General features: G+C 45.0%; 1 long non-coding RNA gene across 1 annotated transcript in view; it reads left to right on the top strand.

Moving 5' to 3' along the window:
* The first annotated feature begins 766 nt into the window (after window positions 1-766).
* The window catches only part of LOC132598366 (uncharacterized), an 11,121-nt gene continuing 3,808 nt past the window's right edge, over window positions 767-8,079 (top strand). The window contains exon 1 of the long non-coding RNA XR_009566463.1: window positions 767-878. This is a non-coding gene — a long non-coding RNA (uncharacterized lncRNA). The remainder of the gene's footprint in view (window positions 879-8,079) is intronic.

The following is an 8,079-nucleotide window of genomic DNA, read 5'->3' on the forward strand; positions in this document are numbered from 1 at the left end:
CTTGGTCTCTGGGTGCGTTTCCTGGGCTCTGATGAGAATTCCTACTGCTTTGCTGGGGTGCCATTAGGACAGCTCAGGAGAGAGGAGGGATGACTTCTCATTTTTTAGAATGAGCAGGTCTAAAACAACAGTCAACAAAGCAGAATGTACAGCTCCAGGAAGACAAAGGAGAAGGTCTCCAAGTATGTGAATTTCTGTTTAGAACCCAGACTCTTGCCGAGATGCTGGGGAACAGGGTTGGGTCCTGAGGACGCAGGGTTCCTGCTGACCAGCTGGCCCTCTCATTTTGCCCTCGGGATCAGACAGCCTCAGGAGAGCTGTCTTGACTGTCATGGCCTGGCCCCTGGGACCCCCAGTGTGACCCACATCTCTGAGCCACACCCGCTGCGCGCACTGTGAGGGTGGAAACTGGCCAGAGCTTCTTTCAAGTCTGCATGTGACTCGAGCTTTGAGAACCATGTGTGGTGCAGACTGGGGGTGGGGGACTAAAATGATTAACTTCAAACACTCTGGAATGGTGACGCTTCAATGGAGAAGTGAGAAAGCGAGTGCTTCGGTGAATTTGTTCAAATTTTCTATGGAAACTCTTCCAGAGAATACCAGTCTCTGTGCAGCCAATGGGAGAAACAGTTGAATGCAGGACATAGTAGCATTGATTCCTCTTTCTGAAGAAAGACAAAGAGCTCAGTCTTCTAAGTGATCTGGTTATGTTCCAGGCGCATTAGATGGAATGGAATCTGAATGCATTTGCATGCGAGTTAAACTTCTTCCTCACCATCCATTTGCATCTAAGCATCTTTGGTGATGGTTTTGGTAAGCAGGCGGCATCTGTTTGATGGTGTCCTTCCAGCCTCCAAGATAGCATCCTGTCCCTATGGGTGAGTAAAATACCTGCTGGTGAAACTGGGATGCTTACAAATAGACTCTGTGCGTTAGTTCATTCTCGCTTGTGAATCTCCAAGACTAGATCCAGCGTGATGAGTGGCGTGTGACTCATGAGGAAGACGACTCTGGAACCCTAAGTATCTATAGATGTCTTTGGAAAATATAGGTATTTATTTCAAGGAGACAGGGCTGAAATTACTGAGACCAAACTATTTCTTGAGAATTGGTTTGAAGAACAGTAGTGATGGAAGAAGCAGTCAGGGGTCACCCTGGACCGATGAAAAGATGTTGTGGGAAACACGAGGGACCAAGGTCACAAAGAGAGAGAGACGGGTTAGCCCTCTGCTGCTGTGGAGCGTGTGCCTTGGTGTCATGCTGGTGAGAGATTCTGCCCGGATCTGCCCTTCCCTGTGCAGGTCCAGGAAGAGCCTGGCGCTTGGGCAGTTCTGGGAAATGTTTGATTCCATAATATTTGTTGAAATAAATGAAGAAACCAAACCGGGGATTTCTAAAGTTCATAGATGAATCTCAGCCCTTGACCCTATTCCTGGATGTTCAAATTCGTCCCAAGATGGGAGGGAGGAAACCATGGTGTGGGCAGAGCGTCTATCCAATAAGGGTGCATTTTGTTTGCAAGTTAAACAACTGTTCACCTAAACAGACTTTTTTTTATTGTTTTACATCCTTATTTTGGACCCTCGCCTAATCTCTCCCATGTCATCAGGAAAGCCCCCAGCTTTGGACTTTCCCCAAAGCTGAATTATCCAAAAGGGTTAACTTGTTATGAGCCCCGTACTTGCGGACACAGTTCTCTGCACGGTTGCTACCTGCCTGCTACATGTCACTCCTATTTACAGATTGTTGTAAATTTGTGAGTGTCGGTCTTGTCTTCTTTTTTTCTTTAATTTTTTTTTATTCATTTATTTTTGGCTGCATTGGGTCTTTGTTGCTGCATGTGGGCTTTCTCTAGTTGTGGCGGGTGGGGACCACTCTTCGTTGTGGTGCATGGGCTTCTAATTGCGGTGGCTTCTCTTGTTGTGGAGCATGGGGTCTAGGCACGCAGGCTTCAGTAGTTGTGCCTCGTGGGCTCAGTAGTTATGGCATGCAGGCTCTAGAGTGCAGGATCAGTAGTTGTGGCGCACGGGCTCATTTGCTCCGCGGCATGTGAGATCTTCCCGGGCCAGGGCTTGAACCTGTGTCCCCTGCCTTGGCAGGCAGATGCTTAACCACTGCGCCACCAGGGAAGCCTCAGTCTTGTCTTCTTAACCTACTTGTAATGTGGTGAGGTCTGGGAGGTGCAGATCTCAAGATCCTGCAGAATAAACATGTTGGCATACGTTAAGGCTTTGGCAAATGCCGAGAGGTTAGGGTTTCTGCAGAGGTGGCACCTTTGTAGTAAAAGACAGAAGTAGTGGGGATTCCAGATCCTCAGCATGACTTGGGAAGGCCGGTGTGTGAGGGGGGTGTTTTGGGGCAGCTCTCCTGGAGCCCCGCAGTGGCTGTTGTCAGGAGGACACTGAACCCAGTGCAGAATGGTTTTCATTGTAGCAGGAAGTACATTGCAATGCAAATGCAGTCCTGAGGCCTGTATCTGCTCACTTGGAAAAAAAAAAGTTTCGTACAAAGACTGTGCAATCATCCCCGAGGAGGCAGATGTATCACCGGAGGAAGGTATACGTACGGAACCGAGAGAGCCACTGCTTACAACACCAATGAGGCGCTTGCCGCCAGGGTGCCTCTGACGAGTGCTTTGCTCTGGACACCACACCACGTGGTGGTCCCAGTGCACACACGTTGAGGAGCCCTGATGACCTCTGCTTCAGTGCTGAGTCTCTGATTTAACTGGAGACTTCTGAAAACCAGTGCTGACTCGTATGGGTAGCACTAAACTCATAAGGTGTGGCCCATGTATACAGTGGAGCACTACTCAGCCATGAAAAAGAATGAACTGAGCCGTTTTCAGCAACACAGATGGACCTGGAGATGATCATACTACGTGAAGTCAGTCAGACGGAGAAAGACAAATAGCATACGATATTGCTTACATGTGGAATCTAAAAAAGTGGTACAAGTGAACTTATTTACTAAACAGAACAGACTCACAGACATAGAAAACACACTTATGGTTTCCAAAGGGGAAGGGGGGGCATAAATTAGGAGTTTGGGATTAACAGATACACACTAGATAAACAACAAGGACCTACTGTAGAGCACAGGGAACTCTACTCAATATCTTGTAATGATCTATAAGTGAAAAGAATCTGAAAAAGAATATTGAAAAAGAATATATATATATGCATGTATAACTGGATCTCTTTGCTGTACACCTGAAACTGACACAACATTGTAAATCAACTAGACTTCAGTTTAAAAAAAGAGGAGAAAAAAATATAGGATTTAAAAATGAAATATAAATGTCAGTTTCCAAGTAACTGATATCCAAGTAACTGCCAATATCAAGTACAAATGTAATAAACTCCAATCTTCTTATCTACAAAGAAGGATTAGATGAGAAAATAAATATAAGTGGGCATCTCAGTGGGTGCACACTGAAAGGGATTCTTACTATTATTTCGTATAACAATAACACCATTTCTATTTTTATTGGCTTAACGTGTAAAACATTGACGTACGGTTAAAGCACCCAAGTTATGAACTTGTCTTCCACTTGTGACGATACCTCGTTCATCTGCTCCTCAAAACTTAGGTTGAAGGCCCACCTTGAATCCTCCTCTTAATCTCCAGTCCGACTTGTGGGTGCTGGTGACCCAAGGCCTATGTACCTCTTAAAACTCAGCAGCCTCCTCCAGAACTGCTTTTCTCTATGAAAATACTCTAAACTCTGTTTGTTACGTCCTTGGACCCTCTTCTACTACACACGTATCTAAAGAAACGTGACTTTTCACCGAGCAGCCCTTCCTGACCTCGGCAGGGTAGAAACCCTCTGCCAGTTTCTGTGATAACGTGTGAAATTCGGCGGCTGGCGTAGCCACCTGGACCTCAGAATCTTCTCCAAAATGAGAAAGAACTAATTGATCCGGGTGGGGCTGCCCAGTTCTGATGTCCTGTGAGCCCAAGATGCAATAACGTTCAAAGAGCCAGCACTAAGGAGTCCAGAAAGATGAGTCTATTTCAGAAAACACCTTGAATGGCCTTTTTGTCCATGCTTCAGTGACTCCCAGCTCACGTGGTTCCCAAGGGACATGAGGTGCTGAGCATGGAAACCAGGAGCAAAGCCAGACGGGAAGGCTGACCCTGGCGGCATCCTTCCTGTGCTGCCCAAACCCGGGAGCAACGTTTCCAAAACACGGGGATTAGGAAATCTTCCATGGCGTGCTACGTGTACTTATATTTAACTCTCTGTTTAACTTCCTTTTCTTTACATAAAATACATAATTTAACTCCATGCTTCCAATAACTTCTGTTTTCTATTGACATTGACACTCACCCAGTACGTTAAACACACAAGAACAAGAATAGCCTTCTCCATTCACGTCCACTTTTGCTCAAAATACTTAGATTCAGAAGACAAGCGTGCCTTCTATCATCATGAATTTCCTGAATTTCGAAGGTAAATTCTGTTGAAAAGTCCTGCCTGCAGGAACCTGTCGTCTGAGGAAGGGCTATGCACTGCGTAAATCACAACAGTTATAATGACCTTGATGATGAGACACAACCCGTCACGTTCTCGGCAAAAGCACTTTAGATTAGTCTGTGTTTTATTTCCCTTTTCCTTTTTATGTTTACGTTTCTAATCAGAATAATAGTATTATGGATGAAACCAAGGATTCTCGTTGAGTAGTCCTGGGCTTGGAAGAAGGAGCTCGCTGCAGACTGGCTGGGTGAAGACTGCCTCCCCTCAACCTCTCCACCCTCTGCTTCCCCATCTGTGAAATGGACGTGGTGCATCTCCAAGGCTCCATTCAGCCTGGCTTTTCCGCGAGGCCGTGCCACGTAGCCCATCATTCCTAACGGAGCCCGCTTGTCGCCTTGTACCATTCACCCCCTAGTCTGCACTTGGCTGGAAACATGCTTTATGTTTAAGGCTTATCTTACGGCAAAATCCAAATAAGGTGTTACGTCGCAGGGCAGAATTGCCTTATGATCTCAGAGATCAACATGAGCGTATGTAGAGGGCTCATGAAACATAGCCAGATTTTGTGTGTTACACCTGCAGTTATATCCCTTCACGTTCAAATTGTCATCTCTGATATCAAGACCAGGAGTGTCAGCTGTTCTGTGATCTTCCTTCACAATAAGATAAAGACGGAAGTTGACAACCTCCAGGTTCAGGCTGGAAGATATGGATTTCTGTTAGGTTTATTTCTTGACATCTAGAACATAACTGACATGTATACTAAAACATGAAAGTTCCTCCCTTCGTAATTTTTACTTAATCAGCCCTAGAGGAAGATGCCCTCAACAGCCTTTTCAAAAATGGCTGATGTAAACGAAAGCCCTAATTATGCTTGTATTTAGGGCTTGTCCTGTGTCTCCTGAGTTCAGCGGTTAATACAAGCCCATTATGAGATCGGGAGCTCCTCGAAAAGTTTGCTCTTCTTGGGAAGATCGTCTCCAATTTACTTCGTAATGCTTTTTAGGCATCAAGTTCTTTTAATTTCACATAATCATGTTTATCTCGTGAGAACTTAGCAGAAGACAACTATATTTATTGAACAGTTCATAGTTTTCGCCCGGGATAAGATGAATGTTACCCTAACACGTACTTAACAGATGATTCCAGACAAGAAACAGAAAGAAAACATAAAACTTGACTTGGAAAGAAGTAAGATTTTACATATCTATTTCCTTTTACTGCCCCTGAACTTTAAATTTGAAATGTACAGGTGTGTTAGGGGAGAACCATCTTCTATTGAAAGAACAATGGATTTTTGGAATCAGAAAACCTGCAGTGGGATCAGAGCTTCCTACACACAGGGCCTGTGACTGTCACCAGCCAGGTAACTCCTAGAAGGCCTGATGCGGGTGAAGATTAAATCAGACTTGAAAAAGTCGAGGGTAAACCAGGCACGTGGTCGCTGGTCAGTGAATGTTTGCTGAGCAAATAAATAAATGAGCACAGAAATATCATGTGCAGCTACTGCAGATTTCTGTCTCAGCGTCTCACAACTTTATTCCTAAAGGGATTCACAAGTGAACATTAAGCCTTCACCAGGAAATCACACACAGCCACACAGCAGCTCACCTCTGGAAACACGTGCTTTATCACCGGGTTGCCTGGGCTGCCAACCTGCATCGTTCTCCTTTTTCTTTTTTGTTCTTGTGTTGTTTTTGAATGTTTTGCTTTGGAAACTGGGCAATGCCCCAGAACTTTCTGACTTGTGGATCCATCTCTCACCGAGCTGGGCAGCTGGGGGAAGAGCAGTCCCGAACAAGGCTGCAGGAACTCGTGTGAGTCAAGCAAAGGAGCCCGTCCTCCTGGGCCAGTCACGCTCGCTGACAGTGGACGGATGAAATGGCCTCCTGCCGGCCATCTCCTCCTCTTACCCTAAAACACTTCTCCGCTAAAGTTTTATAGAAATTGCTCCGTCACTCAGGGCCTAGGGAGCACACCTAACTTCGTTGAATGCCTGTCTCTCTAGGGGGCTTGGAAGTCATCCCAAGTGTGAAAAAAATCAACAGAAAAGTGATGCAAAATAAGTGCAAGACTATGAAAAGATAAGCCATAATGTAGTCATATTAAAAGTAATATAATAATATCATCATATGCCTTATTTTATATTCAATATTAATGTATCTGTGAGGCGACACAAATAGAAAAGGCAATTTGAGGCGCCTCTTTGAGGAAGGGGTTGACTTTTTGCCAGTTCTTTTTTCTCCTGTACACACTCATATTTACTTCTGTCCTTGTACAGACTTTTAGAAAATGGTCTGAGGAAGTAAAAGACACAATAAAATAGAATAAGGTCCTTTGGGTCTGGGGATGTTTGTGTAGGATGAACAGAGGTGGCTGCCTGATACGGCTCTAAAAATGCAGTTTTATTATGCACTAAGAAGTTAGATTTTGTGCTGAACTGCTCAACCAACAGTACTATACTCCAGTTCTAAGAGCCTGTGGAGGAATGGGACCTGTCACTATTGCTCCTTCAATGACAGAGAGAATGAAATCTCCCCTGTCCGTGACACGCCCACCATTGTCTTGGGACTGCAGGTCCCACAAAGCCAGAGGCATTTCACACTGGTGTTGAGTTTAGAAAATGGTCTCATTTCAAATGGAGGGGCCAGACCAGCATTCCTCACCTTGTTAATGTCACTGTGCCTGGAAACGTCCTATTCTATTGGTCATTAGTAATTATTAGTAACTTTTATGAAGTTGATTAAAAGTTGCACACATTTTCCTTATCCTTCTGTGCATTTATAGAAAATGTAAGATCTGCAGACCCAGGGGGTCTTAAATCTTAGACAAATCAGTGAAATTCTCATGAATTTTAATTTGTTAAACCACTCCCTGGGCCACATAGTGTTGCCCAGGAGTTCATTAAATAGTATTAAATAATAATAACAATAATCTCTGTAGTTTCTCATCCTGGGAAAGAAAACATAGAAGTAACAGAGGGTCCATCTATGGGTGTCCGTGATGGACACCACGGATCTCAAGCACGTGACGCCCAGAGGATGTTTTTTGAGCAACTCAAGGAACCGAAGCACCTCCAGCGTGTGTCAGAAAATCACAGCTGTGATTGGAAAGCAACCTCTGTCGACCCATGGCTTCTGATGTCCTCCACTCAGGACACAATCCCCTGCCACAGCTGTCGTGAGTCTGGAAATCTCTTTTCCTAGAAGCTTACTCACTTCAGTCAAGGGTCTTAAAAATAGCAGTACTAGTCATTTTGAACATAAAACTAGCTCACCTTCCCCGAGTGCCTGCTGTGTGTAAGGCGGTGAGGAGATGTTACTCCTGGATCATCTCATCCATCCCCTCAGTGGCCTTTTTGGGACATATTGCTACCTGACCTGCAGGACTTGGAGACACCAGGCATAGAGAAGAGCTGAGGAGGAAGAAGCAGAGGTGAAATGAACACCTGTGTGAGGACCACTGCATCTGCAGCCCCTCCTCTCCCCCCTCCCTGTTGGCAGAGCGGAATTCTGCACACACACACACACACACACACACACACACACACACGCACCAAAGCAGTGAGTTGGGAAATTCTTTGAAGAAATGTAACTGTC

The sequence above is a fragment of the Globicephala melas genome, chromosome 13 (assembly GCF_963455315.2).
Source record: "Globicephala melas chromosome 13, mGloMel1.2, whole genome shotgun sequence".
NCBI lineage: Eukaryota > Metazoa > Chordata > Mammalia > Artiodactyla > Delphinidae > Globicephala > Globicephala melas.